The sequence below is a fragment of the Pyrus communis genome, chromosome 4 (assembly GCF_963583255.1).
Source record: "Pyrus communis chromosome 4, drPyrComm1.1, whole genome shotgun sequence".
Lineage (NCBI taxonomy): Eukaryota > Viridiplantae > Streptophyta > Magnoliopsida > Rosales > Rosaceae > Pyrus > Pyrus communis.
In genome coordinates, this window is record NC_084806.1 from 12,274,372 (window position 1) to 12,284,959 (window position 10,588).

Consider the following 10,588-nt stretch of genomic DNA (forward strand, 5'->3'; position numbering starts at 1 on the left):
TTCAGAACCAGACATAGATGTCTAGCATGCTCAGCCTCGCTCTTAGAGTACACCAGGACGTCGTCGATGAAGACGATTACAAACCTATCAAGGTAAGGACGAAATACCCGATTGGCATCACAAGAAACTCATAATGACCATATCGAGTTCTGAAGGTTGTTTTGAGAACATCATCTTTTCTGACCTTCAGCTAGTAATAATCGGACCTTAGATCAATTTTTGAGATAACACAGGCACCATGGAGTTGATCAAAGAGATCATCGATACGTGGCAATGGATAACAATTTTTAATCGTCATCCGATTCAACTGTCTGTAATCGATGCAAAGCCTCAAAGTTTCATTTTTATTCCTTACAAACAAGACTGAAGCTCCCCAAAGAGAGGTGCTCGGCTGAATAAAACCTTTATCAACAAGTTCTTGCAACTGGGTTTTCAATTCTCTTAATTTAGTAGGAGCTATATGATAAGGAGTTAGAGAAATAGGATCAGTACCTGGAATTAGGTCGATAGTGAACTCCACTTCACGGTCCGATGGTAAGCCAGGTAAATCGTTGGGAAAAATGTCAGGAAAATGTTTGACTACTCGAATTTCTTCCACACAAGCAAGATTATCTTCAGTCGCTACTACATGAGCTAAGTAGCATTGACAACCCTCCCTCAACAACCGTTTGCCCTCACTGCAAAGATAACTCCATGTTTCAGACTGCTACGTTCACCAACAAACGTGACAATAGGCATGCCCGGTCGGTGAAAAGTAATAATCTTCTAATAACAATTAAACTTGGCATGATTGTAATGTAACCAATCCATGCCCAAGATAACGTCAAGGTCAACGATATCCAAAGGAACAAGGTTGGCTGGCATCACGACATCCTCAATAAGAATGAGACATCTTTGATACTCCCAACTAAAATAACAAACTTCACCCCTAGGCATTGAGAACTCTAACTCATAATCGATGAGAGTGAGGTGAGGTTGAGTCTTTTAAGCAAACGTATGGGAAATAACTGAATGTGTAGCACCCGAGTCAATTAATATTCTAGCAAAATGACTAAGACCATTCAATTTACCCATGATCAAGTTGGAATTACTCTGCATATCTTGCAAGGTGATATGATTGACTTGACCATGAGCCTGTTGTCGGCCTCCTCGACCCCAGTTTCCTTGGTTCTCATTTCCTCATCCCTGGTTACCTCGACCTTGATTTTTCGGATTAGGCTGTCTGGTCGATGCGCCACTGCTAGAAGCTACCTCAAAGTTTTGGGACTGTCCTTGGTATATCACTACGATCCGCCAACCTAATACGGTGTATATGGTGTACAACCCCTAATACAGTGGATAACCGCCCTGGTAATAAAGATTAGGTGGGTATTGATATGCTCCTCCTGTCTAGTGATGTTTGTTTCGTCGCGCAAAGTAAATTTATTTTAGTTTGTATTTTTAATTTGTAAATAATTATTTTTTGAACTTTGCACTTCTAAATCCCAATTTCGTCACACAAAGATTTATTTAATTTTATATATGTTTGATTGTAAAAGAAATTTCTTTTTTTATAAAAAAAACTTTGGACAACGAAACTAAATATTTCATCGTGCAAAAGTAAACATACTTTCTTTTTTAATCTAATTTTATTTTTGAAATTGTATATGAAAATTATTTTCTTGATTTTTTTATTATTTTATGAAAGCTTTGCGCAAAGTGTGACAACCCGTCCCTACTTTTACAGTTTCATTAATTTTTAAAAGCGTGAATTGACGAAAATGCCCTAGAGGCGAGATTATTGACTTCTGTTGACCGTCCTTTTGGGACGCGGGCAAGTTACTCTTTTACCGTACTCTCGAAGTTCTCGACGAGAAGATTGCGTAAACGTAATCTAAATCGAAACTAGAGTTATGATAGGGGTTTTACAGAACTACAAATCCGAAAAGTATTTTTGTAAAGATTAATATTTATTATTTTATATATTTCTCATAATTATTATATTATTATGTTAACATTATATGGTTATTATATTATTATTTTAATATTAGTTGGTATTAAATAAGGGGAATGATGGACAGAAGAAGACAAGATAAAGGAAAGGGCTACTGCCCATTGGTGATGAGAAATTAGGGTGGATGGACCAACCAGAAGAAAAAGGTGAGGAGAGTGACCAATCAGGAGGAGAATAAAGGAGGGAAAAGAGAAGGGGAAGAAGCAGCCAAAATCCCTAGACCCTTTTTCGACCCACTCGACCCTTCCCTGACCTGGTTTCTGGCTACTCCTTCTGTCATCGATTTGTTCATTTTCTGGTGAATTGCGACTATCCATTACCATCATTCATCACCCCAGCCTCCTCTCTTCCCTTCCCATCCAAACTCAATTGGGTTTAACCTTAATTTCATGATGAATCGCACCGGTGGGTGCAGGCAATCCACCATTTCTGAAGCCACCACCGTCGATCTTCACCATCAAACAACTTCCTTTGAGCTCAAGAACAATGCCCAATCATTGGTTGAAGCGTCAGAGTTAACTTGAGGACGAATCAAGAACACCCAAATTTTAGGGTTCCGGCATGTTTGTGGTGATTTGAAGCTTTTCTTGGACAAATTAGACTTGGCAGCAGGTATAAAACCTTCTCTAATCATTGAGATCTTCATTCATGTAAATTTGAAAATTTTTAGAAATGGTTGAGTTTTCCAGCGAGTCGAGGTAGCTGGCAGCATGTAGCGGCACGTGGGCCGAGACCCTTCCTAACCTTCCTAGGCTAATTTGGATGCCCCAATCCCATATTTGACATCTGATTAACGAAATTCTATTGTTTGGGTATAATTTTGCTAAGGTCCGCCACTTAGACATTATGTGAATCGACGATCCGACCGTTGGATCGTCACCAAACCTTAATATTTTATAGTACGTAATATTTAAGGACCATAGAAACTTTCGGATCAGGAATTTGACTTACGAATCTTCCCGAATTGGATTTGTAAGTTCGTAAAATAAAACGTTGATCACCACTTGAATTTGTAATTGGCGAAGATTTAACCGTTGGATCACAATGAAATTTTAGTATGTTATTCTAGAAGTATAATATGGATCTTTGGAAGTTATGGATCAAAAATCCAAGTTGCGGATCTTCTGGATCAAGTTACGTAGGGTTGTGGACCCTACCGTCGACCTTTAACCGACGGTTGACTTTTGGTCAATGGGTTTCAAATCATTCTAGAACATCCTTGGGGATGTGTTTTATGTAAGTTACGTGTTCTATCAATAAGAATTCTAAGACGTGATTTGATAATTTTTCTAGGCGCAGATCATTAGTGATGTCTCGATATTCGTGTTTGGGAGTTGTAGCGCGGACTTCTGGTGAGTGGGTCTTTTCCTTTTTATAGTGTGTGTATATATATATATATGATGGGTAGTTTCTATTTATGAATTTGAAAAAGAATTTCTTACGTATGCCTGGATCAAACTAAAGTTTATAAGAATTAGCGAGACGGCGGAACTTATGAAATATGCTACATCCTATGGGATGCACAGGTATGGTATGATCATTGATGTCATAATTATGTTTACGGCTATGAATGATAGTCTGTTGATTAGAATTATTGCATCATTATGGCATGGTTTATATTCATGTAGTCTGCATATCATTGCTGCACCCCGGTGTTAGTGCTCGCCCCAGGCCAAGGCCAGTCCTTTGAAGGAAAAATTTTGTCCTAGCTAAGAACATGTAAGAACATTTGAATACATATGCAAACTAATAACACTTTAAAGTAGGCATGCATTCAAAAACAATTCATAAAACCCATGACTTTCAAAGCCTAGTATATGGTGAACCATAAGACTCTTTAACAATATTAAAGAGAATAAGAATTTAGAGATTCTTTACCCTTGAAGCTCATCCTTGATTACACAAGGGATTCACCCAAGTGGAGGGCCTTCAAGTCACCTCCTTGCTCCTTGGATCTTCCTTGTGATTTCCTCCCTTTTAGTGCTCCTTTTCTTCTTTGAGGATTTGAGGATTTGTTCTCCAAAACACCAAAAGTTTGGTGTCTCTAAGTCTCCACACCAAAGATGTTGTGTGAAGATGAAAATGGATGACTTAGGGAAGAAAGATTGCTAGATGTTCCTCACCTAAGGTGGCCGGCCTCTTAGTAGAAAAATGAGAGAAAATGTTTCTCCCAAATTCAATTAGAAAACCCTTTTTTAATGTAAAACCAAGCTATAATGTTGATTTTACACTTCATTTCATGTGAGTGGCAAACTTGTAATTAATACAAGTTTGCTACCCCTCACCCTTATGGCCATATGTTGTTATTGGGCTTAATTGCCCATTTTGTTTTAGTTGTCATACAACTTAAACATAATGGGCCTTGTGGACCAAAACGTTTTTGTGCCCCGAAGCCCAAAACTAACTTAAACGCCCAATACGAACGTTTCGTATAATTAATTAACTATTTAATTAATCTTGACCATTCTTCAATTAAACCATTTAATTGCTTATCCATTTCATATAATTTCTTCACTTATATCCTTACTCGGTGTACGATCCATTAGGTTCCAATTATAGGAGCATATTCATGCGACTTAAATGGCTTGTTCTCGTACATTTACGTTATGTTTCTTTAGTTATTTTAGTTCTTTATGCTTCTTTTGTGTGTTTTCAGGTTCTAAGGGCTTAGGGAGCAAGAAAGTGCATTTTGAGGCTATTTGGAGCATTTTTGGGCATGGATTGGATAGCTTATCCATGGAGCCAAAGTTTGGACGAAATTGAAGACTTGAAGTAGGAAAGTTAAATCCTAAAAAGACCTCATGTTTGAGCATCATTGAAAACTCCTACGCATTTTAGAACACAAAAACAACATTCCTAGCAACCTTAGGACATTGTCGTGTGTTTCCTTGTGTCTCCTTTCCTTGCCATGCAAGGAAGGGCTTTGTTCCCTATTTTAAATACTTAAACACTACCACTTATCATTCACCACATATCATTCACCACTTATCATATCATACATTCATTTATCACTTATCATAATCATTCACTTATCACTTAACATATCATACACTTATCACTTATCACTCATAATCACCTACAACATCCACCTACTTCACCTACAACATCCACCTACTTCACCTACAACATCCACCTACTCACCTACAACATCCACCTACTTCACCTACAACATCCACCTACTTCACCTACAAATGACATAGCCATATGTTCCCTCCACTACTCCTATAAATACCCTTGCATTCATTCATTCATTCGCCATTCAATTCACATCTCATTTTCATACACAACACACCACAAACACCTCCATTCTTGCCGTGCATATCCCTTCATTTTCTGCATATTTTCTCTTCATTCCAACCACTCCTCATCCCCCAAAAACTCACCTTAGACCTTGTGCTACAACAACGAAGAAGAGAAGAGTGCCTAAACGTTCATACAATTCAAATTTGAGTTGTTGGAATGTTTAGGTGTTTCTTTGATTTCAATGTTTAAATTCAATTTTCTTTGTTTTGTATTGGAAGAGAAGAGTGCTTAAACGTTCATACAATTCAAGTTTGAGTTGTTGGAATGTTTAGGTGTTTCTTTGATTTCAAAGTTATGAGGAACTAAACCCCCCTTTAGCTAGGGGGTGATTCAAAATACATGTTTATATTTGCAATATGAATTGATTACTTTTGGTTGGAATTTCATAAGTTGTGGATTCAATTCGTTTAACTGTTTGATTGATAACGTATTTATGTATGTTCATTGAGATTGCAAGCTTAATTTTCATGCATGAATATGACGCTAGAATATAAGTGAGTTTCACCTAATCGTTATGAACTTATATTCACAAGTAGTGGAGGTTGCTTATAAACAATCGCGTTAAACAAATTCTTGGCATAAGTTTCATGCGTATTCCATAGTAACGAATGCCTCGTCAACACTTATAATTTTCATTGAACTTAATGATCTTTGTTGAATGTCTCTATCATGCGTATTCCATAGTTAGGGACTTTGATTAAGAATAATTTGGTTGTAATGCGTATTCCATTCAATCCAATGAATTTAGGGAAATCTGAAAGTTAATTTAAGCGGACCTAATTAACTTGGAGCATTGAGTTTCACAACTTATCGAAAGACCAACTGAGAATCAATATTGTATGCAAGTGTAACATGTGTGGAGAAGAACCCCTTGGCTATTCCATCATCCATATTTTTATCACCTTTGTATTTACGTTTTGCCCTTAATTATAATCTTTCCATTTAATTTAATCTTGCCCAAACACATTTCCCCCATATTTCGTTGAGTCTTAATCATTCGTATTTGTTTTATTTTTGTGTTTTAAGTATTTGGAGTCTTGTGTACTTGTTTTGAATTCTTGTTAAGTAAGTTAAGTGTTTTAAAAGTTAGTTTTATTTATTTGAGTCAAGTGTTTAGTATCCCTAGTTAATCCCCGGTTAGAACGATCCCTACTTATATCATTACTACAATTGTCACAAATAGGGTTTAATTTGTATGCGTATAATTCTCGTATCAAATTTTGGCGCCGTTGCCGGGGATTGGCAAAATTGCTAATCCCTTGTCTTGAGTCTTGTTTAAATTGTTTAGTGTGTGGCAACTTGTTTTCTTACTTGTACCAAGTCTATTAAGTTGGTTACTTATCTTGTTTACTTTTGTGTGTAGGTACTAGTTTATGACCCGTAGCTCACAACCTGTTCGTGAGCATATCTCCGACTTTGACGGTGATTTCGAGAGGACTTTGAGAAGGAACAAGAAATTGCAAGAGTCTAATCCTCCTAGTCCCGAACCTGAAGTAGAAGAGGAAGCCCCGGATTGGGTTAAAGAAGAAGTACCAACCATGGCCATGGACAATTGAACCATCAAAGAGCTTTCTGCCTCGGGTTTGGCCAATGCAGCCCCTCTTTACATTCAATACCCCGAGGCTGCCCAAGGCAAGACTGATGAATTCGAGTTGAAGTCAAGCTTGTTGCACCACATTCCGAAATACCATGGGCTTTCCATGGAAGATCCCAACAAGCATCTCAAGGAGTTCGAGGTTGTTTGTTCGAGCATGACACCCATAAATGTTGATGGGAACATTCTGATGATAAAGGCTTTTCCATTCTCTCTTGTGGAAAAGGCTAAGGATTGGCTTTACGAATTGGCACCCGGGACCGTTACTTCTTGGGAGAGCATGAAGAGAGCGTTCTTGGAGAAGTTCTTCCCTACTTCAAAAGTCATTCTCTTAGGGAAGAAAATTAGCGGAATCCAACAAAGTCAAGGAGAATCTTTTCCGGCATACTACGAGCGTTTTAAAGCCCTTGTTGCATCATGTCCTCAACATCAAATGAAGGAGGAGCTTCTCCTTCAATACTTCTATGAGGGCCTTCTTCCCATTGAAAGGCAAATGCTCGATGCTTCGGCGGGAGGTGCATTGGTGGACAAAACACCTATGGCAGCCAAGACCCTAATTGCAAACCGTGCTCTAAATGCACAACAATATGAAGGTGTTGGGCAGAGAGACGCCCCACGGCCACATCATGTAAATGAGGTAAGTCCTATTTCCGAATTACAATCCCAAATGGCTAACCTTACATCTATGCTGTCGCAGTTTGTGGAGGGCCCCAAAGCGCAAGGAGCTACAATCTGTGGTGTATGCTCCATTCAAGGGCATCCATCCGAGACATGCCCTCAATTAATTGAGAACGGAGGGTGGGAATCTGCCAATGCCATGGGCTATGGGAATCAAAACCAACCAAGGAACGATCCATATTCTAACACATATAATCCAGGTTGGAGAGATCACCCAAATTTCAGATGGAGAGATGCACAACAACCTGCCCAACAAAGTGGATTCCGACAACCTCCGGGTTTCTTTCCAAGGCCAATGGCACCACAACCACCTCCTCAAGCACAATCATCCCAAACCAACTCAGGTACGTCTATGAATGATGATGATAAAACATATCAATTATTAACCACAATGGCGCAGGGAATGCAGAACCAAGCAAAGGAGGTGAATGAACTAAAGAAACAAATGGGACAAATGGCCGAATTTTTGGGACAATTTCGTGAGAATGGTAAGTTACCAAGCACTACGGTGGTCAATCCAAAGGGTGGCTTCGAATCTGCAAAAGCTATCACCCTAAGAAGTGGAAAAGAAGCGGGAAGCAAAGCACATGAATCTGCCCAAAACAAGGAAGATGAGCAATCCGACCCCACGGCGAGTGTAGCACCACCCAAGCCGCAACCATCTAAACCTTCCCATCCGTCCATCTCAGGTAATGTTGTCCCAAATGTTGTGATTTCGAACACTAATCTGCCCAATGTTCCTTTCCCTCGCAGATTTGCACAATCAAAGAAGGAAGAAGCCGAGAAGGACATTCTAGAGACCTTTCGGAAAGTTCAAGTCAATATCCCGCTCCTAGATGCCATAAAGCAAGTGCCCAAATACGCTAAGTTCTTGAAGGAATTATGCACTACAAGGAAGAGGGCGTCACATAAAGAGGTAGTAAGGGTAAGTGAGAACGTTTCCGCTGTTTTACAAAGAAAGTTACCACCAAAGTACAAAGATCCAGGTAGCTTTACAATCCCTTGTATTATTGGTCAAACTAAGTTCGAACATGCTATGTTAGACTTAGGAGCTTCAATTAACGTCATGCCATACTCTATTTATGCTTCAATGAACCTTGGTGAATTGAAAAATGATGGTGTGATTATTCAGTTGGCCGATAGATCTAATGCCTATCCAAAGGGCGTATTGGAAGATGTCTTAGTGCAGGTGAATGATTTGATCTTCCCGGCGGATTTCTATGTCCTTGAAATGGAGGAAACCACCCATGCTCCATCCTTGCCGATTCTTCTTGGGAGGCCATTCATGAAGACGGCCCGAACTAAGATAGACGTGTTTAAAGGCACTTTAACAATGGAATTCGATGGGGAAGTGATTGATTTTAATATTTCTGAAACTATGAGATATCCCGTTGATGACCATTCTTGTTTTTCCATTGATGTTATCGATTCTTTGGCGCAGGTATACCTTGAAGAATTGAACGAAGACACCCTGGAAACAACCATCACTAAGGCCATAGAGCGCAAAAATGAAGGATTTTGGCCAATGCAAGGCCACGGCAAAGAGGAGGAATTCTTTGCAATGGGTTCTAGTGAAGAAATAATTGAGGTTGTGGCAGCCCTTGAGTCATTGCCACAACAATATGGTAAGGTTCCACTCTCACTTTCAAATTCAGTTTCCACTAAGATGCTACCTTCTGTTGTTCAGGCACCATCGCTTGAACTTAAGCCGTTGCCGGACCATTTGAAGTATGTGTTTTTGGGAGAAGGCGAAACATTGCCCGTCATCATTTCATCAAGTCTCACGACAATGGAGGAGGAGAAGCTTGTGAGGGTGCTTCGAGAGCACAAAACGGCCATAGGGTGGACTTTGGCCGACATTAAAGGAATAAGCCCTACCACATGCATGCACCGTATACTTCTTGAGGAGGGGACTAAGCCATCCCGAGAGGCTCAACGCCGTCTCAACCCTCCGATGATGGAAGTGGTGAAGAAGGAAATAATCAAGCTTTTGGATTGCGGAGTGATCTACCCTATCTCCGATAGCCGTTGGGTCTCTCCAGTTCAAGTCGTTCCCAAGAAGTCCGGAGTAACTGTTATCAAGAATGATGAGAATGAGCTCGTGCCTACACGCATTCAGACTGGATGGCGAGTATGTATCGATTACCGGAAGCTAAATGCCATGACTAGGAAAGATCACTTTCCTTTGCCATTCATCGACCAGATGCTCGAAAGGTTAGCCGGTCATGCTTTTTACTATTTTCTTGATGGATACTCTGGATATAACCAAATTGTGATAGCCCCGGATGATCAAGAGAAGACCACATTCACATGTCCCTTTGGAACATTTGCTTATCGTCGCATGCCATTTGGCTTATGCAATGCACCGGCCACTTTCCAAAGGTGTATGGTAAGTATATTTTCCGATTTTGTTGAAAAGATCATTGAGGTTTTCATGGATGATTTCAGTGTATTTGGGAGTTCATTTGATAATTGCTTGGATAATCTGACCTTAATTTTGAAACGATGTGTTGAAACTAACCTTGTCTTGAATTGGGAGAAATGTCACTTTATGGTGAAACAAGGTATAGTTTTAGGACATATTGTTTCAGAAAAAGGAATTGAAGTAGATAAATCGAAAATAGACCTTGTACGTCACTTACCCTCTCCTACTTCGGTTAGAGAGGTACGTTCGTTTCTTGGCCATGCAGGGTTCTATAGGCGTTTTATCAAGGACTTCTCCAAGATGTCCAACCCTCTTTGCCGATTGCTTCAAAAAGATGTGCCATTCAAGTTTGATGAAAAGTGTAATTCGGCATTTAACCAACTCAAGGAGAAGCTAGTCTCGGCCCCCATTATTGTACCTCCAGATTGGAGCCTTCCGTTCGAGCTCATGTGCGATGCATCCGACTATGCATTAGGCGCTGTTCTAGGACAAAGAAGAGACAAGCGGCCGCATGTCATATACTATGCCTCTCGGACTCTCAATGATGCCCAATTGAACTACTCCACGACGGAAAAAGAACTTCTAGCTGTGGTTT